Here is a 27,524-nt window from a genome sequence, read left to right as displayed (position 1 = left end):
AAGTGCCTACCTGTAGATTTTGGCCTCTAGCTCAGCCGGCACCTAGGGAAACCTACCAAACCTGTGCATTTCTGAAAACTAGAGACCTAGGGGAATCCAAGATGGGGTGAATTGTGTGGCTCGGACCAGGTTCTGTTACCAAGAATCCTTTGCAAACCTCAAAATTTGGCTAAAAAAACATATGTTCCTCACATTTCTGTGGCAGAAAGTTCTGGAATCTGAGAGGAGCCACAAATTTCCTTCCACCCAGCGTTCCCCCAAGCCTCCTGATAAAAATGATACCTCACTTGTGTGGGTAGGCCTAGCGCCCGCGACAGGAAACGCCCAAAGCACAATGTGGACACATCCAAATTTTTGAAAGAAAACAGAGGTGTTTTTTGCAAAGTGCCTACCTGTAGATTTTGGCCTCTAGCTCAGCCGGCACCTAGGGAAACCTACTAAACCTGTGCATTTCTGAAAACTAGAGACGTAGGGGAATCCAAGATGGTGTGACTTGTGTGGCTCGGACCAGGTTCTGTTACCCAGAATCCTTTGCAAACCTCAAAATTTGGCTTAAAAAAACACATGTTCCTCACATTTCTGTGGCAGAAAGTTCTGGAATCTGAGAGGAACCACGAATTTCCTTCCACCCAGCGTTCCCCCAACTCTCCAGATAAAAATGATACCTCACTTGTGTGGGTAGGCCTAGAGCCCGCGACAGGAAACGCCCCAAAGCGCAACGTGGACACATCCAAATTTTTGAAAGAAAACAGAGGTGTTTTTTGCAAAGTGCCTACCTGTAGATTTTGGCCTCTAGCTCAGCCGGCACCTAGGGAAACCTACCAAACCTGTGCATTTCTGAAAACTAGAGACCAAGGGGAATCCAAGATGGGGTGACTTGTGTGGCTCTGACCAGGTTCTGTTACCCAGAATCCTGTGCAAACCTCAAAATTTGGCTAAAAAAACACATGTTGCTCACATTTCTGTGGCAGAAAGTTCTGGAATCTGAGAGGAGCCACAAATTTCCTTCCACCCAGCGTTCCCAGAAGTCTCCCGATAAAAATGATACCTCACTTGTGTGGGTAGGCCTAGTGCCCGCGACAGGAAACGCCCTAAAGCGCAACGTGGACACATCCAAATTTTTGAAAGAAAACAGAGGTTTTTTTTGCGAAGTGCCTACCTGTAGATTTTGGCCTCTAGCTCAGCCGGCACCTAGGGAAACCTACTAAACCTGTGCATGTCTGAAAACTAGAGACCAAGGGAATCCAAGAAGGGGTGACTTGTGTGGCTCGGACCAGGTTCTGTTACTCAGAATCCTTTGCAAACCTCAAAATTAGGCTTAAAAAAACACATGTTCCTCACATTTCTGTGGCAGAAAGTTCTGGAATCTGAGAGGAGCCACGAATTTCCTTCCACCCAGCGTTCCCCCAAGTCTCCAGATAAAAAGGATACCTCACTTGTGTGGGTAGGCCTAGCGCACGCGACAGGAAACGCCACAAAGCGCAACGTGGACACATCCAAATTTTTGAAAGAAAACAGAGGTGTTTTTTGCAAATTGCCTACCTGTAGATTTTGGCCTCTAGCTCAGCCGGCACCTAGGGAAACCTACCAAACCTGTGCATTTCTGAAAACTAGAGACCTAGGGGAATCCAAGATGGGGTGACTTGTGTGGCTCAGACCAGGTTCTGTTACCCAGAATCCTTTGCAAACCTCAACATTTGGCTAAAAAAACACATGTTCCTCACATTTCTGTGGCAGAAAGTTTTGGAATCTGAGAGGAGCCACAAATTTCCTTCCAACCAGCGTTCCCACAAGTCTCCCGATAAAAATGATACCTCACTTGTGTGGGTAGGCCTAGCGCCCGCGACAGGAAACGCCCCAAAGCACAATGTGGACACATCCAAATTTTTGAAAGAAAACAGAGGTGTTTTTTGCAAAGTGCCTACCTGTAGATTTTGGCCTCTAGCTCAGCCGGCACCTAGGGAAACCTACCAAACCTGTGCATTTCTGAAAACTAGAGACCAAGGGGAATCCAAGATGGGGTGACTTGTGTGGCTCTGACCAGGTTCTGTTACCCAGAATCCTGTGCAAACCTCAAAATTTGGCTAAAAAAACACATGTTGCTCACATTTCTGTGGCAGAAAGTTCTGGAATCTGAGAGGAGCCACAAATTTCCTTCCACCCAGCGTTCCCACAAGTCTCCCGATAAAAATGATACCTCACTTGTGTGGGTAGGCCTAGTGCCCGCGACAGGAAACGCCCTAAAGCGCAACGTGGACACATCCAAATTTTTGAAAGAAAACAGAGGTGTTTTTTGCAAAGTGCCTACCTGTAGATTTTGGCCTCTAGCTCAGCTGGCACCTAGGGAAACCTACTAAACCTGTGCATGTCTGAAAACTAGAGACCTAGGGGAATCCAAGAAGGGGTGACTTGTGTGGCTCGGACCAGGTTCTGTTACTCAGAATCCTTTGCAAACCTCAAAATTAGGCTTAAAAAAACACATGTTCCTCACATTTCTGTGGCAGAAAGTTCTGGAATCTGAGAGGAGCCACGAATTTCCTTCCACCCAGCGTTCCCCCAAGTCTCCAGATAAAAATGATACCTCACTTGTGTGGGTAGGCCTAGCGCACGCGACAGGAAACGCCACAAAGCGCAACGTGGACACATCCAAATTTTTGAAAGAAAACAGAGGTGTTTTTTGCAAAGTGCCTACCTGTAGATTTTGGCCTCTAGCTCAGCCGGCACCTAGGGAAACCTACCAAACCTGTGCATTTCTGAAAACTAGAGACCTAGGGGCATCCAAGATGGGGTGACTTGTGTGGCTCAGACCAGGTTCTGTTACCCAGAATCCTTTGCAAACCTCAACATTTGGCTAAAAAAACACATGTTCCTCACATTTCTGTGGCAGAAAGTTTTGGAATCTGAGAGGAGCCACAAATTTCCTTCCACCCAGCGTTCCCCCAAGTCTCCCGATAAAAATGATACCTCACTTGTGTGGGTAGGCCTAGCGCCCGCGACAGGAAACGCCCCAAAGCACAATGTGGACACATCCAAATTTTTGAAAGAAAACAGAGGTGTTTTTTGCAAAGTGCCTACCTGTAGATTTTGGCCTCTAGCTCAGCCGGCACCTAGGGAAACCTACCAAACCTGTGCATTTCTGAAAACTAGAGACCAAGGGGAATCCAAGATGGGGTGACTTGTGTGGCTCTGACCAGGTTCTGTTACCCAGAATCCTTTGCAAACCTCAAAATTTGGCTAAAAAAACACATGTTGCTCACATTTCTGTGGCAGAAAGTCCTGGAATCTGAGAGGAGCCACAAATTTCCTTCCACCCAGCGTTCCCACAAGTCTCCCGATAAAAATGATACCTCACTTGTGTGGGTAGGCCTAGTGCCCGCGACAGGAAACGCCCCAAAGCGCAACGTGGACACATCCAAATTTTTGAAAGAAAACAGAGGTGTTTTTTGCAAAGTGCCTACCTGTAGATTTTGGCCTCTAGCTCAGCCAGCACCTAGGGAAACCTACCAAACCTGTGCATTTCTGAAAACTAGAGACCTAGGGGAATCCAAGATGGGGTGACTTGTGTGGCTCGGACCAGGTTCTGTTACCCAGAATCCTTTGCAAACCTCAAAATTTGGCTAAAAAAACACATGTTCCTCATATTTCTGTGGCAGAAAGTTCTGGAATCTGAGAGGAGCCACAAATTTCCTTCCACCCAGCGTTCCCCCAAGTCTCCCGAAAAAATGATACCTTACTTGTGTGGGTAGGCCTAGCGCCCGCGACCGGAAACGCCCCAAAGCACAACGTGGAGACATTCAAATTTTTGAAAGAAAACAGAGGTGTTTTTTGCAAAGTGCCTACCTGTAGATTTTGGCCTTCAGCTCAGCCGGCACCTAGGGAAACCTACCAAACCTGTGCATTTCTGAAAACTAGAGACCTACGGGAATCCAAGATGGGGTGACTTGTGTGGCTCGGACCAGGTTCTGTCTTATCCAGAATCCTTTGCAAACCTCAAAATTTGGCTAAAAAAACACATGTTCCTCACAATTCTGTGGCAGAAAGTTCTGGAATCTGGGAATAGCCACAAATTTCCTTCACCCAGCGTTCCCCCAAGTCTCCCGATAAAAATGATACCTCACTTGTGTGGGTAGGCCTAGCGCCCGCGACAGGAAACGCCCCAAAGCGCAACGTGGACACCTCCAAATTTTTGAAAGAAAACAGAGGTGTTTTTTGCAAAGTGCCTACCTGTAGATTTTGGCCTCTAGCTCAGCCGGCACCTAAGGAAACCTACCAGACCTGTGCATTTCTGAAAACTAGAGACGAAGGGGAATCCAAGATGGGGTGATTTGTGTGGCTCTGACCAGGTTCTGTTACCCAGAATACATTGCAAACCTCAAAATGTGGCTAAAAAAACACATGCTCCTCACATTTCTGTGACAGAAAGTTTTGGAATCTGAGAGGAGCCACAAATTTCCTTCCACCCAGCGTTCCCACAAGTCTCCCGATAAAAATGATACCTCACTTGTGTGGGTAGGCCTAGCGCCCGCGACAGGAAACGCACCAAAGCGCAACGTGGACACATCCAAATTTTTTAAAGAAAACAGAGGTGTTTTTTGCAAAGTGCCTACCTGTAGATTTTGGCCTCTAGCTCATCCGGCACCTAGGGAAACCTACTAAACCTGTGCATTTCTGAAAACTAGAGACGTAGGGGAATCCAAGATGGTGTGACTTGTGTGGCTCGGACCAGGTTCTGTTACCCAGAATCCTTTGCAAACCTCCAAATTTGGCAAAAAAAACACATGTTCCTCATATTTCTTTGGCAGAAAGTTCTGGAATTTGAGAGGAGCCACAAATTTCCTTCCACCCAGCGTTCCCCCAAGTCTCCCGATAAAAATGATACCTCACTTGTGTGGGTAGGCCTAGCGCCCGCGACAGGAAACGCCCCAAAGCGCAATGTGGACACATCCACATTTTTGAAAGAAAACAGAGGTGTTTTTTGCAAAGTGCCTACCTGTAGATTTTGGCCTCTAGCTCAGCCGGCACCTAGGGAAACCTACCAAACCTGTGCATTTCTGAAAACTAGAGAACTAGGGGAATCCAAGATGGGGTGACTTGTGTGGCTCGGACCAGGTTCTGTTACCCAGAATCCTTTGCAAACCTGAAAATTTGGCTAAAAAAAACACATGTTCCTCACATTTCTGTGGCAGAAAGTTCTGGAATCTGAGAGGAGCCACAAATTTCCTTCCACCCAGCTTTCCCCCAAGTCTCTCGATAAAAATGATACCTCACATGTGTGGGTAGGCCTAGCGCCCGCGACAGGAAATGCCCCAAAGCGCAACGTGGACACCTCCAAATTTTTGAAAGAAAACAGAGGTGTTTTTTGCAAAGTGCCTACCTGTAGATTTTGGCCTCTAGCTCAGCCGGCACCTAGGGAAACCTACCAAACCTGTGCATTTCTGAAAACTAGAGACCTAGGGGAATCCAAGATGGGGTGAATTGTGTGGCTCGGACCAGGTTCTGTTACCCAGAATCCTTTGCAAACCTCAAAATTTGGCTAAAAAAACATATGTTCCTCACATTTCTGTGGCAGAAAGTTCTGGAATCTGAGAGGAGCCACAAATTTCCTTCCACCCAGCGTTCCCCCAAGCCTCCCGATAAAAATGATACCTCACTTGTGTGGGTAGGCCTAGCGCTCGCGACAGGAAATGGCCCAAAACACAACGTGGACACATCACATTTTTTCATAGAAAACAGTGCCTACCTGTGGATTGTGGCCTCTAGCTCAGCCGGCACCTCGGGAAACCTAGCAAACCAGCGCATTTTTGAAAACTAGAAACCCAGGGGAATCCAAGATGGGGTCATTTGCCGAAATGGCCTAAAATAAATGTGCATCCCCATCCCCCATCCCCCCACCAAACGCGACATTGGCGCCAAAAAACAAATCCCCGGTGCCTAGTGACCTAAAATCGACCAATCTGCCCCCAAGGGGGGCAGAAATGGTCTAAATACAATTTCCCCCCAGGGGAGCGACCCTTGCCTGATGGGTCGCTCCCTATCTCTAAAAAAACAAACAAAAAAAATAAAATTGCCCTGGCGCCTAGAGGTTTCTGCCCCCACTGGGGGCAGATCGGCCTAATAATAGGTTCAGGGGGGGCAGAAATGGCCTAAAATAAATTTGCCCCCCCAACCCGCACACCCCCCAGGGAGCGACCCTTGCCTACGGGGTCGCTCCCCCTACGTGACATTGGCGCCAAAAAACAAATCCCCGGTGCCTAGTGGTTTCTGCCCCCTTGGGGGCAGATTGACCTAAAATCGACCAATCTGCCCTCAAGGGGGGCAGAAATGGTCTAAATACAATGTGCACCCCAGGGGAGCGACCCTTGCCTGATGGGTCGCTCCCCATCTCTAAAAAAAAAAAAAAAAAAAAAAAAAAAAAACACACAACATTTTTTTGCCCTGGCTTCTAGAGGTTTCTGCCCCCAGGGGGGGCAGAAATGGCCTAAAATAAATTTGCATCCCCAACCCCCACACCCCCCTCCCCCACAGGAGCGACCCTTGCCTACGGGGTTGCTCCCCCTGCGTGACATTGGCGCCAAAAAACAAATCCCCGGTGCCTAGTGGTTTCTGCCCCCTTGGGGGCAGATTGACCTAAAATCGACCAATCTGCCCCCAAGGGAGCAGAAATGGTCTAAATACAATTTCCCCCCAGGGGAGCGACCCTTGCCTGATGGGTCGCTCCCCATCTCTAAAAAAACAAACAAAAAAAATAAATTGCCCTGGCGCCTAGAGGTTTCTGCCTCCCGCTGGGGGCAGATCGGCCTAATAATAGGCTCAGGGGGGGCAGAAATGGCCTAAAATAAATTTGCCCCCCCAACCCGCACCCCCCTCACCGGAGCGACCCTTGCCTACTGGTTCGCTCCCCCTGCGTGACATTGGCGCCAAAAAAAAAATCCCCGGTGCCTAGTGGTTTCTGCCCCCTTGGGGGCAGATTGAACTAAAATCGACCAATCTGCCCCCAAGGGGGGCAGAAATGGTCTAAATCCAATTTGCCCCCCAGGGGAGCGACCCTTGCCTGATGGGTCGCTCCCCATCTCTAAAAAAACCAAACAAACAAAAAAAAACACAAAAGAAAAATGTGCCCTGGTGCCTAGAGGTTTCTGCCCCCCCTGGTGGCAGATCGGCCTAATAATAAAGGCCGATCTGCCCCCAGGGGGGGCAGAAATGGCCTAAAATAAATTTGCATCCCCAACCCCCACCCCCCCCAGGAGCAACCCTTGCCTACGGGGTTGCTCCCCCTGTGTGACATTGGCGCCAAAAAACAAATCCCCCGGTGCCTAGTGGTTTCTGCCCACTTGGGGGCAGATTGACCTAAAATCGACCAATCTGCCCCCAAGGGGGGCAGAAATGGTCTAAATACAATTTGCCCCCCAGGGGAGCGACCCTTGCCTGATGGGTCGCTCCCCATCTCTTAAAAAACAAACAAACGAAAAAAAAAGCACAAAAAAAATTTACCCTGGCGCCTAGAGGTTTCTGCCCCCCATGGGGGCAGATCGGCCTAATACCAATAGGCAGAGATGGCCTAAAATAAATTTGCCCCCCCACCTCCCCCGGGGAGCGACCCTTGCCTACAAGTTCGCTCCCCTTGCGTGACGGCGCAAAAAAAAGATCCCTGGAGCCTAGTGGTTTCTGCCCCCCTTGGGGTCAGAAGGGGGGCAGGTTGACCTAAAATCGGCCGATCTGCCCCCAAAGCGGGCAGAAATGGCCTAAATACAATTTGCCCCTCCAGGGGAGCGACCCTTGTCCAAGGGGTCGCTCCCCATCTGTAAAACAAAAAAAAATAAAAACATCCCTGGTGCCTAGTGGTTTCTGCCCCCCTTGGGGGCAGATCAGCCTAATCAAAATAGGCTGATCTACCCCCCAGCGGGGCAGAAATGGCCTAAAATAATACCCCCCAGGGAGCGACCCTTGCCTAAGGGGTCGCTCCCCTTGCGTGAAATTCACGCAAAAAAAAAACCTCCCTGGTGTCTAATGGTTTCTGCCCCCCTTGGTCTCATCAAAATAGGCCAATCTGCCCCCAAGGTGGGCAGAAATGGCCTAAATATATATTGCCCCCTAGGGGAGCGACCCTTGCCTAAGGGGTCGCTCCCCACCTAAAAAAAAAAAGAAAACATTACAAAAAAGAAAAAAAAAAAAAAAGATCCCTGGTGCCTAGAGGCAGAAAAGGCCTTCCCAAAAAAATGCTCCCCCTGGGAGCGACCCTTGCCCAAGGGGTCGCTCCCTTTTGACAATTTCAGTAAAAAAAAAAAAAATCCCTGGTGTCTAGTGGGGTTTCAAAAGCCGGATTGCAAGCAATCCGGCTTTTGAAACCCTGTGAGAGACTTCAAAGGGAAGGAAATACATTTCCTTCCCATTAATGCCCCTCCGGGCCTCTCCCATGGGATTGAAAGAGAAATGCTTTGCATTTCTCTTTCAATCGCGCTGGAAGCAGAGCTTCCAGCGCGATGGCGGAGACCCTGTGACTAATCAGCGCGCGCTCACGCGCTGACGTCACAGTGAGGTTTGGGGGGGTCGTTGGTGAAAAGGGGAAGGGCTTCCCCTTCCATCCCTGACTTGGAGGGGTGGGGGGGAACCCCACAGAGGGAGCGCTAGTGCTCCCTCTGGGCTCTGTGCACAGGACGTAATGGTTACGTCCTGGGCACAGCAGCACTGTGCCTCAGGACGTAACCATTACGTCCTGGCACAGAAGGGGTTAAGCAGAATTTCTCATAATAGGAAACTTTAGTCACTCCTAAAAATATTGCTCTAATCTTTGAAACACTATTCCTTCCAGAATTCTGTGGTGCTTAGAATGGTGTAGTGTAATGTAATCTGTAAATTGGGGCCTATTCATGAGAATGTGATGCAGTACAGCACAGCAAGTCACCTTGCTGTACTGCACTGCATCAAAGGGAAAGGTCAGCAATGCACCGTATTTAAGGCAATACAGTGAATTTCTGTCCTTTACCTCAGTGCTGACACACATTGGGCTTCTTAGCACCTCCCACTCTCACATATACATTCCCAATTATTCAACATATTGAGGTACTTCAGCAAGGCAAAGGAATGGATCAGTGGCATAATGCAAGTATAATGTACTGACTATCCGCAAACACCACCAAGAGTCTCCACCCACTTCGATGGCACCATAGGCTAAAGCAGCTTGCAGCAGGACTCCAGCACCTTTTCCTGCCAAGCTAATCACAATGTGCATTCCCACCAATGCAACTGTGGAGGCTAAACCTCCAATCCTGGGTTGGCAAATTTAGAGGGATAACAGACAAAACTCTCCTTTTTTTCCACTTTACCCATTTATTGCTACCATGAACCCGGTGATATAAGTTCTGCTGCTGCTGCCGCTTCCAGACCAAGAAGAAAATCAACCCCTTTATTACTGGAACACAAGGTAAGTCACTGTCATTTCCATCATCCTCGTTATTGTTACAGTACAGTAGCACATATGTAAAATATTTTGGCGAACAACACCATAATGATGTACAATGCATATGTGTGCAATGTTGTACTTAGAAAGTTGTATCATAATGCACCTTGAGATATTAGTAGCAGCCACCAATCTGGTACTAACTGCTAATATAGCAATTTCATTACAACATGCTTAAGTGGGTGTACACTGAATGTACTACCAATCTTACCTCTAAACCGCAAACATGGCAGAGATGTATGAAGGTCACATGTCTCCTGGGTTTGTGCAATCTATGACAAATATTAGATGTAATTTAATTATAAAGTGGGAGGCTCCCTGTGTAATGCATATGTGCATATTATTCACACATTCTGGCAAAATAAGCACACATGTGTTCTCTAGTCACATTAACAGAACCACATATAATTTTGGTGTAAGTGTCCAGTAACAAGGTGAATGCTTTCACCAAAACTGTCATGTTGATCACAAATGTGCAACACTAATGTATGCACAATAAAATTCTCTAAAATATACGAAATGTGCTTGTCAATGCCTCAAATTAGAGTAAGTGCATGGCACACACAGTCAAAGAAATAAAATCATCAGCAAACAATTAGTAACAACCATAAAAGAAGGGCAAGGCAAAGGTATTTTAAAAATTAAAGAAATTCTATATAAATGAGATGTGTCTCCTAAGTAAAACCAGGAATAGAGCAAACAAAACAAAAAAAGGCACTAGGCCGTTCATCCATAGCATGGGTGGCATGCCCACAATTTGCCTTCTAATGTCAAATCCAAAATAAGACTCCTCTGGAAGGGGCACCTATGGGGCAGAGAGCAGGCACCTCAAGGATATTACTGGGGGAGTCCTTGAGTTTGTGAGGAATAATTCTGGATTTGGGAGGGGTGGTTTTGTGTTTGGAGGGGTGAGTTGGGATTTGGAAGGGGTTGTGTTGGGATTTGGAAAGGGTGGGTTGGGATTTGAAAGGGGTACAACGTTGTTTGGGTGGGGTGGTCTGAGGTTTGGGTATAGTGGTCTGGGATGAGGAAGGGATCAAGGACAGGACATGCACAAGTTTCTCCTTGGGGAAAGAGGTAGGTTGGGAGGTAAAGGGAGTGAAGTTGGGAGGTAAAGGGAGTGTCAGTGGCTGTTGTGCATGTGTCTGTTGATGATGGTGTTGGCTAAGGCACTGATGTATTTGATGCATGTGTTGCTGTGTGTTTTTACTGAGTATCTGTTGTGTGGGTGAAAGTGGGCATTTGTGTTCAGTATGTGTTTGTGTGGATGTGTCTGTTGTGGAGGTGGTTTGTGTGGTTGTGGTATCTGTGGGTGTGTTGGTGCATGTGTGTGTTATGGTAGGTGTGGTGTCTGTGGGTGTGCTGGTGATGTGTGTGGGTGTTTCTGCAATGGTGGGTATGGTGACTGTAGGTGTCCTGGTGATATGTGTGGGTGCTTTTGTAGTGGTGGGTGTGATGACTCTGGGTGTGCTGGTGGTGTGTGGGGGTGTTTCTATAGGGGTGGGTGTGTTAACTGTGGGTGTTCTGGTGGTATGTGTATGTGTAGTGGTGGGTGTGTCTGCCAGTGTGCTGGTGGTGAGTGTGGGTGTTTATGTCATAGTGGATGTGGTGTCTGTGGGTATGCTTGTGGTTGTGGTGGGATGTGTGTTGTATGCATGTGTCCCTGTTTCTTGTTGTGTCGAGCCGAGGATGTGCTGCCTGTGGGTGCTGGAGTAGGTGCATGTAAAGATCTGTGTGTGCTCTGGATAGGTCTGGGAAGTGGAATTTGGGATGGGGAAGGGGTGGGAGTTGGGACACAAGATTGATGTGGATGGCAGGCTACAGTCAGTGAGGAGGCCAGATCCTGGAATGACTGCTGAAGGCCAGTCAGAGTACCTTGAATGACATCCAGGTAAGGAGGGAGCAAGAGGAAGGGTGGAGAATGGAATGTGGGTGGTGGAAAACAATGTAGATGGAGTAGTCACACGAGGGCTCACCACCACTTATGACTGGTCCTCTATGGAGACCTCCAAAGAAGATGATGAGTTACATGTGGCCTCAGTGCCAGTTCCCTCACTCCCAGTGGCACTGTGTCCCTTGGTGTTTGTGGTGCCTGCACCAGGGCCACAGAGCTGGAGCTCCTTCTCTGCTGACATGGCCACTGTCACTTTCACCTTGCCCAGATGATGTTGTCAATACAGATACAACAGTTTGAATGGAGTTTAACATGAACCATGCTCAGAAAACATTTGACAAATCTATACATTACACCAGCTTCAAAGCACTCAAACTTGGCTTCTTTATCATCAGTATCTCATGCATGGGGGAAGAATTCCAAAAACCATCCACTCACAGTCAAGCAATGCCCCATGGTAGCTCCCATACCTTGTATGCCTTTTGTCCCTTATCCACTTTTTTCACTCTGCATGACAAATGGTTTTGAGAGCATTAGTAACTATAGAGGCCTAGATACATTCCTAAACCACTGCAGTACACCGCAAAAACGTTTCAATATAACCAAAAGAGACATGTTTTGGGCTGGATATTGACTCATCAAGATGGGATACACCGACATCTATGTGTGTAATTTCAAGTATCACTTTGCTTACCATCATTGCTTTCCCATCTGAACATATCTAAGGACACTTACACAGGATGGCTTACATGCACATTTGGGAAGGACTGTGGCTTCATGACAACCTGCTACTGTCTGCATGAAATTAACTGATTTTCTTTGTACCAACTTACCAATGTAAAGTCTGAAACTGCATCTTTCTCTCAGGTGGCTACAATGCTTCTTCACAGTAATAAGGCCTACATCACCTACTCGTATCTGTGATGGAGCATAACACCTGACCCAATCCTCAAATAGGGCATATTTGGTACAAATGACATGACAAACATGTAGGTAATCCTTTTTTCGCATGCTGCCATGAGTCAGCTATAGATAGTACTTGGCTTGTGATGATGTGTCTTGTGACAAACATTGGTGCAAAAATACATTTCAAACTCAGCATCAGCAACCATCTGATTAACTTACATTTCCAGAAATCCTCATCTGCATTGGATGCGATGATGCTGAACTACATTTCTGTAAATTAAAAAAGTTAAACATCAAGAACAGCTATATAAAATAACGCACCACCTAGATGCTGCTGTTGGGCCCTCAACCACCCATCAAGCTCTGGGTAGTCCACCGCATGCCACAAGGGGGTTAGGCTGAGGTGCACACGCTTGCCTCATTGGGAGATGTGGCCAAGCTGGATTTGCACTGACCTTCTGATCTAGTGTTGGATATCCTCCCACCTCTTCTTGCAATGCAGGCCATGCTGCCTGAAGACCCCAAGGTCTGCACCTTGTTCACTATGGCCATCCAGATGTCCTGCTACTTATGGGCCTTGACCTCTATGGATGAGAACAAATGACAACAAAAAATGTTTTGAGTAATTTTGGTTGTCTGTAGTGCAGTCAGACAATTTAGTAGCAGCTCTCACAAGCATTCCAAGAACAGACAGTGCAGATTATCTACAAAACATTTCAAAGTTCCTTAGAAACACTTATTTGCAGTGATCTGTAGAGTAGCCTCAGCATTTTGTTTTACCTCTTATTACCAATACAGAACTCAAAACCATACAAGGCAGGTATAGGGAACTTGTTATATAGTGAGACCCACTGCAGAGTAGTGCAAATCATTGTGAGCTACTAAAGGCTAAACAACATGTACATTATGAAACACAATTACGTTGAGTTAATGCCTAACCGTCTAAGAGTCAGATCCTATGGTTTGCACCACAGACAGTGATTAAAGGCAGTAATGGAGGGCTGCCATTTGTCAGTGAGAGCATGGTTTCGGATGATGAATGAACACTTGTGTGCAGCGACTGGACATACATTTACAACTGATTGTGAGCCTGTGCCATTTAGACTGGCAGCACAGGCAATTTCTTTCCCCATCTGTGGCACCATGATATGTATAAAATAAATAGTAGTTCCAAATCCAGTTATGGCCTGTGCATTCACTTGACAGAACAGCATCAGACAACTCCAGAACTCTGAAAAATGTACTAATGTACTTGGAGTTTCGATTTCTCCCATTTTGACTCGGACTATATGGTTCCTCTTATATTAGTGGTATAGTGCCTACTAGCGACTGGAAGTAAGGGGCCTACATTTTGTCTCCTTAAACCTGGAGGTGTGGGCTACATGCACTGAAAACTCAGCTAATTCTTACAGGTGACTTTTCATTTCAATGCACAGACATTTCTACTATCCTCAAACAACACCCTGTCCCTAGCTAAACCATTCAGTTCACTAACTTCCAATCATAATGCATCACTCATGAACAAAAAGGGACCAAATAGCCTGTGGACAATGAGGAAACAAGTTACTTTGGAAAACATTTCCCACTCAAACATGTATCTGTTCCTCTGGTGTCCCAGTTAGCTAGCTGTACAGGGCCAGGACCTCCCTGGTGTGGAGCTCAATCTTCTCAGGGGAGAAGGCAAAGGCCCTGTCACCTGGTTTGCCCAGCATCTTGGCTTCCAGAGATCGGTAACAGTAGCAATAAAATGAGGAGGTCCTGTTGGCTTCTGTGTTAGGAGGCAAGTGAGCTTTTTCAATATACTGAGTTCATGTGCACAGTGAAAACGATATGTGATGGAGACGGACACAGCCATTGGCTTTCATGCATAGCCGTCACACACGTTATCCTATGGCTGGGTCCGTCATGGACTGTTCCACCTACTAGGCTGTCAAGTTCCACTGGTGGCTGTCGAGTAGCCAATGTCCTGACTGCAAAGTCAGGGATCACCATTTTAGGGTATAAAGCTGTGTACTTTTCAATTGTAAGTGTATAATCAGCACTCAAAATGGGGGCTAGTGTCTATACCAATGTCAGATAAAACAACTCTGTTTTTGACAAGATATGAGACATTAAAAAGTGAACTGTGATTGTGTTTGAGATCAATAGTGCCACAGGGGAAGTAACTCCTGTTGACTCCCTGTCTGTAGCTGGCAGTGGTGTACTTTGTCCAGATGTAGAAGGACCATAGACAAGGGCAGATGGTAAGGGGAAAAACCCTGAACTTGTGATGATACATGTCAAAAAGCACCCAGTCAGGGAGTTCATTTTGTTATTGTGGTTGTGTATTTCCAACATGAGCTCCCTCTGCACCTCCTTGATCTCCCTGAGCCCAGTTACAACCTGGCCCATAATCTCTTGGGACTCTTGTACTGCTTCCAAGACTCGGTCAATGGTGGTCTGGCTGATAAAGACACTTGTGGCCTCAATTTCCTGGCTCACTGATTCCCCCCCATGGCACCTATGCTCAAAACCCTGTGCCCTCTAGGCGGTTTGCCACATCCCACTGGGTCCTGGCACTACTGGAGGTGGCGTTGGTGTTGTCTTAACAACAGCCAGGACTGGGGGGCACAAGACTGCTATGTGGTTCCTTGGTGCACAGGAAGTGGAGGTATCCTGATGCTGAGATGTGGTTGCAGCTGGGGTGGGAGGTGTAGGTGTAGACCAAGTGTGACTCACTGAAGCTATCTGGCCAGACTAACCAGATGGACCAGGCTTCTCCCGATCATCCAGACTTACATGAGTGGAGTCCTCACTAAAGTTTTGATCATGGTCTGGAGTGAAGATGTCTTGAGTGGCAGATGGTAGTACACTTGCCCAGGGAGATTGGACATGAGAATAAAGTAGACATTATGCAATTAATATCTAGGGCAACCTAAAAAAATGTACAATCAGACTGATAGTATCATGTGGGTTTTGTGAGATTTTTCATTATTTTACACATGCAGGCTGATTTTTATAGATGCAAAACCCAGTGAGGATGTAGAGATGTCCTTAAATGCAAAATTGTATTTCAGTATTATACATTACATGTACCAGACATACAGCCCAACACATTGAGATTAGAGTACTGGACCATTCCAAGGCCTTCCAGGCTACAAACCATTAGACAAGTTGTGGTTCAACTTAATAGTAAAAATATCATTGGTCATCAGATGGACAGTGGATCATGTGTGGATACTACTTCTATTCAGCATGCTACATCAAATTGAAGGGAATATTGGATTCAACAGACTATGAATTATCTGAGAATTTACATTGCTTCAATTTCCCTATGCTTGAGGTGTACAACAACTGACATGTTCATGCATAGCATGACATGGTGACTGTTAAATGCACAGGTTGCTGAAATGTCCACACATATGGAAGTATAAGAAAGCTGAGCAACAATATATTGCACTGTTGTTTTGCAGATATATAAAATAGGGAATCATGGTAGTTGTATTCATCTGTTGACACCATAGACAGTAGTTAAAAAGTGAGCTACACATATCTATTTCAATAACCAAAGTACAGATGAACACACACTGCAACATGTACACACAGATGGGTATGATGTGAATAGGTGAAAATACCACTTACTAGCAGTATACCTTTGTAGTGTAGCCATTTTTTAATATAGCTTCATGCGCGTTAGCTTAACATATTAGGCCTCTGTGCACTTTGCCCTAGATACATTTTATTGAACCTCGCACTGTTATTTTACAATAACCAGTTTTACGGTCTTGTTTTTATTCCATTCTATCACACTGTTTAGCTTAATTCAGCACTGTGTTCTCAAACAATGCATTCTTGCTCACTCTGTGCTTCAGTCAAGGCTACAGTCTGGTACATTGCCGGTAAACGTGGTAGAAGATTAGTCTCTAGTGTTCATAGAAAATACACATTCTTACGTAGGGACATTTTCTTAGAACATTCGCGTGTTAGTTATAAAAACACTTTCTAGTCCTAGTACACGTCAGCGGGAGATTCCAACCAGGAACTTACAACTAGATGCCGCAGATGCTGATGCAGAATACAGGCCTTTGCTCAGGTATGAGCGTTGATGTCCTCCCGGGGGAACCTGAAAGGCAGGCTTAGAGCTTTACATGCTGTGCTCAGACTATAACTTAGAGAGAACCTAATTTAGTTGCACTATGATAGCCTTATTCTTGTTCTTCACTCTCATCGTTACTAATTTCCTCCTACTGTGTTGTTGCAGCTCACGCTTTGCTATCTAAAATGCAGTCGTTTTATTAAACCAATCTTTAAAACCAAAAGTGCCTTTGTCATTTATATATGAGACCGCACTGTGTATGAGAGAACTGGTTGTGACCTGTGTGACCACGACTTCCCTGGGAAGTACTAAGATGTCATGCGCTCGGCTGCCCAATTGTCTCTTCTCTTCCGGAGAGACGAGGCACTGCTAGTTAGCCGGAGCAAAACCCAGATTTATGGCAACAAGGGTCCTTCACCATGGGTCTGACTTAATGCCCCACACTGTGAATGATCTTGCTGCTCAAAATCCAGTAGTCTCATTAGGATAATGAGAGCCTACGCGTCATGGTGCCGCCAACAATTGGTCAGGCTCTAATTTTCGGGTCCACCGGTATATCTCGGTATCATATATTATAATGACCCCTCAGTTGCGTATACGGAGACGTCCGTGGTACTGAGGATTTCCACAACCGCCATATAGGTAGCCCTATTTACAGTGGGTGGTTGTTCAAGCTTGAACCTTAAAAGGATAAACCCCGTCTTGGTGTGCCTCTCTGAATTCTTGGTGCTTTTCTAATGGCGAATCCCCAGGTTATACAAATAGCTCTTAACATCCGACAACCGCTCACTGCACATTTGCTAGCAAATGGCCTTACGGCCCAGGGTGGTCCAGTCACGTTTGTGGTGGACGCCCACGCAGCCTATAGAACAGAACTTTTTTACTCTTGGGTCACATTTCCAGCAGTTGATGGGAACACAAATACATTTCTTACATATACAGTTGCGAACGCTCCTGGGCAGTACAGGGCGTACGCATACTTAGAGATACCTCTATCTTATCAAGAACATAATAATACACCACATCCTCCGGTTGCAAATATGGCGGTGGCTGAAGTTCGACGCTTATATACTGACTTAACGGCAACCTATAGGTGGTCATTACAAACCTGCCGGTCGGTGTTAAAGCAGCAGTAAGACCGCCAACAGGCCGGCGGTAAAGAAATTGCAATTATGACCGTGGCGGAAACCGTCAACAAAGACAGCAACTTTAACACTTCGACCGCCACAAACAAACAGCTTGGAAGTCACCGCCAACAGACAGGCGGAGGACAATGTACCGCCCACACTATCACAACCTACCAATCCGCCACCTTTTCCGCGGCGGATTCACCGTGGACAGAAGCACAGCAGAAACAGGACTCCGAAGGGAAGATGCTCACCTCTACACACCCCACGAGGAATCCGGACGCCATGGAACCCGAGCTCCAGATCCTGCCAGCCCTCATCTTCTTGCTCCTCTACCAGGAGCACGAACGCCGGCGGCGAAGACAACAGTGTGTACTGCACCTACGAAAGAGGGGAGGGGGGAGTGAAAAAACAGGGACACACACATGCAACACCCCCACCCCCACCCTCACCCACTACAACACACACACTAATACAGCATGACACATTACAGTTACACCCCAGAAGCCCCCAGGAAGAATGCAAAGACAAAAGCAAATGAGTGTAACCATTGTAATATATGATAATCCAGGACTCAAAAATGTATATACACACTATAAACAAATATATACACAAAGAATAGTAGTCCAGGTAGTGCTCCATTGAAGTCAGAGGAACACTGGGCCCACACGGCATGGGCGAGGCCCACACTCAATCCCCGAACATGACGGAGAGAACACTGCAGGGGCATCAGATAGATATAAAACAGGCACCTCAGGGGGAAGGGAAAGGGGGGGCACCTCAGCCGGTTGAGTGCACGACGCCAAATCCACGAGGGGGCCACATGCCCACTGTCCAATCCTGGGGAGTGCAAAGCCTGGGTCTCTCAAGTCTCTACAGTGGGTGGGTTGCCCACTGCATTATCCTGGGGAATGCAAAGCCACAGTCTCTCAAGTCTCTCCAGTGGGTGGGTTGCCCACTGCATTATCCTGGGGAGTGCAAAGCCACAGTCTCTCAAGTCTCTCCAGTGGGTGGGTTGCCCACTGCATTATCCTGGGGAGTGCAAAACCACAGTCTCTCAAGTCTCTCCAGTGGGTGGGTTGCCCACTGCTTTATCCTGGGGAGTGCAAAGCCATGGTCTCTCAGGTGGATGCCTTTCTCCACTGGTTCTGGAGGGGACTTTGTGCCCAGAGTGCTTCATCCTGCCAAGGACTGAGGTAGTAGATGCTTTTCTCCACTGGTTCTGGAGGGGGCTTTGTGCCCAGAGTGCCTGGCAGCGGTGCTTGTGGCGGCGGTGTCCTGTTCAGCAGTGCTTGTGGTGGCGGTGTCCTGTTCAGCGGTGTTTGTGGCGGCGGTGTCCTGTTCAGCGGTGCTTGTGGCAGGGGTGTCCTTGGCAGTGACTCAGCTGCTGGCGGTCCTGTCTGGCCCAGCGGGCTGGTGCTGGCGGTCCTCTCTGACCCAGCGGGTCTGGTGCTGGCGGTCCTGTCTGGCCCAGCGGGTCTGGTGCTGGCAGTCCTGTCTGGCCCAGCGAGGCTGGTACTGGCAGTCCTGTCCGGCCCAGCAGGGCTGGGGCTGGCGGTCCTTCATGGCCCAGCGGGGATGGTGCTGGCGGTCCTTCATGACCCAGCGGGGCTGGTGCTGGCGGTCCTGTCTGGCCCAGCAGGGGCAAGTGCTGGCAGTGGCCTCCTGGGCATCAGAGCTGGTGCTGGCGGTGGCCTCCTGGGCAGCTGGGCTGGTGCTGGCGGAGGCCTCCTGGGTAGCAGGGCTGATGCTGGCTGTGGCCTCCTGGGCAGCGGGGATGATGGCGGTGGCATCCTGGGCAGAGGGGATGATGGCGGTCTTCTCCGCCGTGCTGCTCTTCCCAGACTTGCTGACTTTCTTGTGCCCCTTCCCCACCTTGGAAGGTGTCGCAGCTAACTCCACACTCCCACCTGTACCCCTGGGAGCGGCTTTGGTGGCTGGAGTCTTCCCCCTCTCCCGCCGGACACTGGCCAACTTTTGATGCTTGCAAGGTGGAGGACTGTCCGTGCTGTGGCTCCGTGCCACACTGACTGCCCTGGTTGCCGGTGCACTCCAGATTCCAGTGACTACAGGCACCACTGGTCCCGGAGATGTTGTGGCTGAGGTGCTAGGTTGGGACCTGGAGAGTCGGGCCCTAAGAGACGGATGGGGTGGGGGAGGTGAGGTAAAGAGGTCAACGGTGGCCAGGAAAAGTTTCTTGGGAACACTGGGACGGGTAGCTGGAGGGGGTTTGGGAGTGGAGGAAGAGGTTGTGGTTGTAGGAGGTGTTCGTTTGGTGACTTTGGGTGAAGGTGCATGCGCTGGAGGCTGTCGTGAGGTGGATGGCTGTTGGGTGGGTGTGTGCCTGCGTTTGTGTATCTTGGGAGGTGGTGTCACAGACATACTGGGAGAGGACACAGGGGACGTGTGAATGGCAGTGGGGGTGGTGACTTCACGTGAGCTGGGTGTAGTGGTGTGTGTGCTGGTGATGGAAGTTGTGGCTATAGATGTAATGCATGCAGGTGTGAGTGTAGACAAGACTGGGAAGGAGGAGGGAGACGAGGGGGAGGGGAACACAGTGGAGGCAGTGGATGTTGGTGTGTCTGTATGTGTGTGATTCTTGCGTGAGTGCCTGTGGGATGTGTGGTGCTTATGTTTGCCTGAGCTTCCCTTGTGTGTTGACGTGTGTGCATGCTGGTCTGAAGGTGTGCTTGGGATAGGCTGAGGTAGAGGGGATTGGGTCTGGGTGGAGGAAGTTGGAGGGGGGAGCCTAGAGACAGGGACAATGGCTGCCATCAGTGCTGAGGCCAGAGTCTGAAAAGCTCGCTGAAGGGCCGCCTGACCAGTATGAATGCCCTCCAGGAATGCATTTGTTTGTTGCAACTGCCTTTCTACACCCTGGATGGAATTCAAAATGGTATACTGCCCAACAGTGAGGGACCTGAGGAAGTCAATGGCCTCCTCACTGAGGGCAGCAGGGGTGACTGGGGCAGGGCTGAGGTGCCTAGGGCGAAGGTGATGTCCACCATCCTGGGTGAGCGGGCATGGGGCAAAGGCTGCTGGGAGGGCAGTACTGGTAAGGGGGGGTGCTCCCATCAGAGGACGAGTCTGTATCACTGATGTCAGCTCCTGTCCACGCCGTGGAGCTCCCATCGCCCTCCATCTCACTGCTGAACTCCGAGTCCGTTGTCTCGCCTCCAGGGGCATGTGGGATGCAGCTCCCTCCTGCTCCGGTGCCACTGCTCCTCCGCCTGCTGATGCTAATGCACACAAGAACAGGGAGACCACAAAAAGGGGGGGCGACAGAAGAAAAACATGTTGAGTGCATGCATTACCGCTACCGTTGGCAGACACGACAAACACAGAAGCCCCCTGCACTACGCCGTGCACTTGGGGTCCACTGTTCAATCCCTGAGACATGGCCTACAAGGCTATGGCCGACATCTGCACACATGGATGACACAGGAGCCTGACTAGGTGTACTTGGCACTGTACACAGGTGGGGTGGGGTGCCACAGGGTCTGCCAGAACAAGGGGACCTAACTAGCACACTCACCCTGGCCTAGGGAAACCCACAGCCCACCTCCCCCACCCAGACCCCTCCACTGTGCACAAAATCAGCAGAATGAGAGTGTACTCCCCCCTTGTGGCTGCTGTGATGCCCTCAAGTGCCTATCCAACTCCGGGTACGCTACCGCCAGGATCCTGAACATCAGGGGGATCATGGTGCGACGGGCACCCCTCCCACGCTGGGAGGCCATCCCCAGCTGGGCCTCCGCCGTCTTCTTGCTCCAGCGGCAAATGTCCTCCCATCTCTTACGGCAGTGGGTGCTCCGTCTGTGGTAGACCCCCAGGGTCCCGATGTGCTTTGCGATGGCACTCCAAATATCCCTTTTCTGGTGGGCGCTGACCTACATGAATTGTTCAGGGGGAAAATAAAGTTATTACCAACTGGACCACCACAGGCATTGGCCCACATCCCTACCCTTGCCATGTGGCACATGCACTCACCGTCATTTCATGCACGCCTCAATCTCCCCCCCCATCTTTCATCCACCCCACTCCACAAAGGCATAGCCCATACAGTATGCTCCCAGTGTACTTACCTGTTTGCCTGGAGAACCGTAGAGTAGCGTGTACTGGGGGAGTACCCCATCCACGAGTTTCTCCAACTCCTCCGATGTGAAGTCAGAGGCCCTTTTCCGAGACACACGAGCCATTGTCTCTTCCAGACCGAGGTCACAGCAGCACTTGCAGTGTAGGTCCTCTCCTATCGAAGATCAGGTATCGAGTGATTGAACAAATAGAAAATGGCGGTCACATCTGCTGCGGTGCGTACCATCACTGCGGGCGTACATTGCCATAGGGTCCAATGTTAACCAATGCAGAATTGCACCGCGGTCTTCGACCGCCTACTGCGACGGTGTACAACGCCAGCGCAGTTACCTTACATCCCATTGTCTCACTTTACAGGTCAGGCAGCCGCCATTTCAGGGGCGCACATGGCTTAATTTTTAACTGCATCACACATACCTAGGCCTTGCCTCAACACTCATATAGGCCAAATTTCGGATTATGATTTGTGTTCTATGTAAGCTGTGTGTACGTACCTCTGAGTTGGTTGACTCTGTGCTCGCTATTGTCCTTCATAGGCACCGTCCGCTGTGACATGTGAGGAGATGGCGGCATCCTCCGGTGTATAGACCGCTGGTGGACCTGTCGACAATGGCAGAAAGACATCTGATCATCACCTACAGGCTTGATCGTGCCACAATCCTGTAACTGTATGCCCAGCTGGAGCCAGACCTGATGTCAGCTATCCGCCATCCCACAGGAATCCCCCCTCAAGTGCAGGTGCTGTCAGTACTCCATTTCCTTGCAAGTGGGTCATTTCAAACTACAGTGGCCATTGCATCAGGGATGTCCCAGCCTATGTTTTCCACCGTGTTGTCCAGAGTGTTGTCTGCCCTGCTGAAACACATGCAGAGCTACATCGTTTTCCCTCAGGTGGAGGATTTGCCTACAGTGAAAGGTGACTTCTATGCCCTGGACATATCCCCAACATCATAGGTGCCTTAATGGGACACATGTGGCTTTGGTACCCCCCCCGCAGGAGTGAACAGGTGTACAGAAACCGGAAGAGTTATCATTCCATGAATGTGCAGATGGTGTGTTTGGCAGACCAGTACATCTCCCATGTTAATGCCAAATTCCCTGGCTCAGTGCATGACGCTTACATCCTGCGGAATAGCAGCATCCCTTATGTGATGGGGCAACTCCAGAGGCACCGTGTGTAGCTATTAGGTGAGCACCTGGAAGCAAGTCAGTGGGAATGGTTGTCTGGGTCTGGGGATATCCTTACAGGTTAGTGTGTGTCTAACAGTTGTCCCTTGCCATTTGCAGGTGACTCTGGTTACCCCAACCTGTCATGGCTACTGACCCCAGTGAGGAATCCCAGGACAAGGGCAGAGGAACGCTACAATGAAGCCCATGGGCGAACTCGGCGTATTATAGAGTGGACCTTCGGCCTCCTGAAGGGCAGGTTCAGGTGCCTCCATATGACAGGTGGATCCCTATTTTACTCACCAAAGAAGGTGTGCCAGATCTTTGTGGCCTGCTGTATGCTTCACAACTAAGCTTTGCGACAACAGGTGCCTTTTCTGCAGGAGGATGTTTTGGATGGTGGTGTTGTTGCAGCTGTGGAGTCTGTGGACAGTAAAGACGAGGAAGCAGAAGAAGAGGACATAGACAACAGGAACTCGGTGATCCTGCAATATTTCCAGTGAGACACAGGTAAGAATACAAACCTGCCTACTACATGTACTTTAACACTACTACCTCTCAACTGTCTGTCATTTTCACCCAGTGTATGATCATTGAGTTGTCACTTTCCCTTACGATTTCACAGATGTGGGTCCCACAGTGTGACATCTGCTTTGTTTCCTCATGGACTAGAGCTGTGTGACATAGGTATGTTGACATTACATTTGAAAGAGCATTTTGACACTGTAATTGCTAATACACGATTTCGAAATCACAGACTGACTCCAGATTGTTTTGTGCTTCAAGGGTGTTTATTTAAGTGCTCAATATTGGAGGCGGTTGTAAAATCGTGAGGGGTGAGGGTGGAGGAATGTCCATGGCAGAGTCCAGTCTATTAGTTTCACAGGTGCATTTCCCAAATGGGCATAGGAAGTGGAGCTGGGACAGTTTGAGGATGGACAGGGTGACAAGGTGGGACAAAAGGATGACAATCAGGGTGGTGTAATTTCTTGGCGGGGGTCTTGGCATCGTTCACTGTCTTTGTCCTGGATCTCAGGGACCCTTTGCAGGGTGGTTCACCATCTGCAGGGGGTGGGGTGCTGGTGTGGTGGTCCTGTGGCAGTGTCTCCTTTCCACTAGCGCTGGCGGAGGTGGTGGGCAGTTCATTGTCCAGGCTAGTGTCAGGTGCCCCTTGTAGTGCCACAGTGTCCCTCCTGGTGTTGAGGACTTTCTTCAGCACCCCTACAATGGTGCCCAGGGTGGAATTGATGGATCTGAGTTCCTCCCTGAAGCCCAAATACTGTTCTTCCTGCAGGCGCTGGGTCTCCTGAAACTTGGTCAGTACCGTTGCCATCGTCTCCTGGGAATGGTGGTATGCTCCCATGATGTTAGAGAGGGCCTCGTGGAGAGTGGGTTCCCTTGGCCTGTCCTCCCCCTGTCGCACAGCAGCCCTCCCAGTTCCCCTGTGTTCCTGGGCTTCCGTCCCCTGGACTGTGTGCCCACTGCCACTGCCGCCAGGTCCCTGTTGTTGTTGGGGTGGTGGGTTAGCCTGGGTTCCTTGTAGTGGTGGACACACTGCTGATTGACGTGTCCTGGGGATAGAGGTACAGGCCCGCTGGGTGGGTGCTGTGCTGGTGTTACCAGAGGGGGGAGGCTCTGTGGTGGCCTGTGACTGTGTCAGGGGAACTGACTGTCCAGAGGTACCCGATGGGCCGGGCTGGTCATCTAGATCCGGTTGGACAGAGCTGCTGTCATCACTGTGGGCCTCTTCTGTTGGTGGTGTGGACATGTGTGGACCCTCCTGTCCGGTGACGTTGGATAGGGGTCCTGCAGGGGTATAAAAGAATGTTTATTACATCTGTGTGTGCCATGGTGTGCAATGGGTGGGTGACCGTGTACCCCAGTACTTGCAGTCCTGTGTGGGTCCTTGTGTGATGGTGGTTTAGGGGTGTGTATGGGTATGTGCAGTGGCCATGCTTTGGTGACGGGTGTCCATGCTTTGTTGTTGCATGCAGGGCTTGGTGTTAGGATGTGTGGTTTGTGATGTTGGGACATTTGTGAGGAGTTGGAGTGATGGGGGTGGGGGTGGGGGTGAGGGTGGGGGTATGTGATAGCATGGAAGTAGGGTGGGGGATGTGATAGTTAAGATTTGACTTACCAGAGTCCATTCCTCCATCTACTCCTGGGAGGCCCTCAGGATGCAGAATCTCCAAGTCCTGCTCCTCCCATGTTGTTAGTTGTGGGGGAGGATGTGGGGGTCCGCCGCCAGTCCACTGAACCGCAAGGTGGTGTTTTGAGACCACGGAACGCACCTTCCCCCGTAGGTCGTTCCACCTCTTCCTGATGTCATCCCTATTTCTTGGGTGCTGTCCCACTGCGTTGACCCTGTCCACTATTCTTCGCCATAGCTCCATCTTCCTAGCTATGGAGGTGTGCTGCACCTGCGATCCGAATAGCTGTGGCTCTACCCGGATGATTTCCTCCACCATGACCCTGAGCTCCTCCTCAGAGAACCTGGGGTGTCTTTGCCGTGCCATGGGGTGGTGTGGGTGATGTGTGGGGTGGGGTGGTGTGTGTGGTGATAAGTAGGGTGATATGTAGTGGTGTGTTGTGTTAGGTGCGTGGAAGTTATGTGGGTGATGGTATTGTGTGCTTGTGGATGCTTGGTAGTTGTTTGTAGTGTCTCTCTCTGGCCTTCTATCTGTAATTTTGTTGTAGGGGTTTGTGGGTGATGTGGGTGTGTGTTTTATCTTGTAATGGGTATGTGGGATTGGTGTGTGTATGTGTATCAGGTGTGTGTATTTCGAATTGTCCAATGTGGTTGTGTTTTGTAAATCTGTGTGTATTTTGAGCGTGGCGGTGTGTGCCACCAATGGAACACCGCGGTTGAAAGGCGTGGATTCATGTGTCGTGATAGTGTGGGCGTATTTCTGTTGGCGTGACGGTGGAGGTTTTGTTTTCGCCAGTTGATCACTGACCTTTGGTGTGTCGGACTTCTGTGGGTGTCTGAATTTTGGCGGATTCCGAGCAGTGGGTCATAATGACCGTGGCGGAATTCCGCTGCCGCGACGGTGTATTGGCGGTCTTCTGCACAGCAGTAAGCGGCTCTTACCGCCAATGTTGTAATGAGGGCGATAGACGCTTAGTACAATTTGTGATGCAGACACTAAATACAAACCCAGCGCATGCTGCTCCAGCACAACCACACTCAGTAACACCAGGTATTAATCCGGTGACTGTACACTCTATTATGGGTAAGGTCCCAGCAAAATGAGAGGAGACTCCGTTTTGGCTGGCACAAAAAATTAATACGCTGGAAGCAGTATTTCCCCAAAGGGGACGTCAGGACAAACATAGGATATTAACTATGTGTTTACCCTTTGGGATGGTTCGCACAGTGGAACATTGTAATACATGGGGCACGGTGTTTGCCGCGCTCTATACAATGGCACACGGTACACCGACACTAGCCAACCTACCGGAAGTGCTTAAACAAATTCAAGATGAATATGGGGCTGCCCCGGCCTTAGATTTAGGAATGCAACTAATGAGCAATTTTGCCACGGTTTCTTCAATAATCCTAAGTAATCTTAAAGGGGGAAGCAGTTGCGCTTGAAGTGCGCATGCATCTTCGTGACGTCCCACAACAAGATCAGCAGCAGGAACAGTCTAAAATAATAGCAAAACATATTCCAGTATCGGTCGAGATAGCCTGGGGGCTAGAAGGCAAAAACCTCCATCTCAGTGAAAAATTTATAAAGATAATACTAAACAGCAACCTGAGGGTAATAAGAAATGCTGGGAGAAAAAACAACAAACACCCAAAAAAGAAAGGGGAGAATCTCCACGTACGGAGACCCCACAGAATAGGTTTAATCTCAGAAATAGAGATAATATAAAAACGCCTGATAGATATCAATATAATGATGCACGCCAATCTCGTTCGATTCAGGACTCATCGGAAAAGAGAAATGAGAGAGGTGGGCAGTCAGAGCGGAGAACAGAGTACGTGAAACCGAGACAGGAATCACAACGCTCTTCAGAGGTTTCTGTCAAGAAGGAAGAGAAACCGATACAACAAAAACAACAGTTTAAAAAGAAAAAGGTGGCAGCATTCTCAGTTAGACATGCCACTCAGGAAGAGGGTTCTCTTGAAGAACAAGACATGGGCTCTAGCTGTGCTAGACAGCGTGGCAGGGGTCACAATAGTTCGCCGGAATCTTCTAGAGCATCTGGAGGTGAAAGCAACTGATGACTTCATACGAGTAGAAACAGCTGATATGCGTGTCTCCGAACCAGATAGGGTGTATAACGTAACTTTACAATTGGAAGGAGACATTGAACGCACTACACACGCAATCTTCTGGGATCGTGTAGTTAAAATATATGACATTTGCTGGCCGAACAAGATTGGCCGCCTGATTTTGTCTGCACCTGCCCAGCTGGGGAGGAGGTTATTAAACCTATCAAATGGGCTCTTGCACAGGCACCTGCCTTATATAGGAATCACGTAGGGTGGGAAAGGGAATCTCCATATCATGTAATTCCCATTAAAGGTGAACCTCAGCCACAACCGCAGTATCCTATAAAACATGAAGCAAGGGCACCGGTGAGTAAGATACTTACACAATTAGAGTACCAGGGAGTAATTGAACGCTGTGTCTCACCGATGAATAATCCCTTATTCCCTGTAGCTAAACCGGACCATTCATATAGAATAGTCTTGGACTACAGTCATTTGAATGGACATACACGTACATACGCTATACAAAATTCACATAGCGCTGCACTAATGAGCAACATTGTACGGAAAAAATATAAAAC

This window comes from Pleurodeles waltl, chromosome 5 (genome assembly GCF_031143425.1).
Source record: "Pleurodeles waltl isolate 20211129_DDA chromosome 5, aPleWal1.hap1.20221129, whole genome shotgun sequence".
Classification (NCBI taxonomy): domain Eukaryota; kingdom Metazoa; phylum Chordata; class Amphibia; order Caudata; family Salamandridae; genus Pleurodeles; species Pleurodeles waltl.
This window is presented reverse-complemented; position numbering follows the sequence as displayed.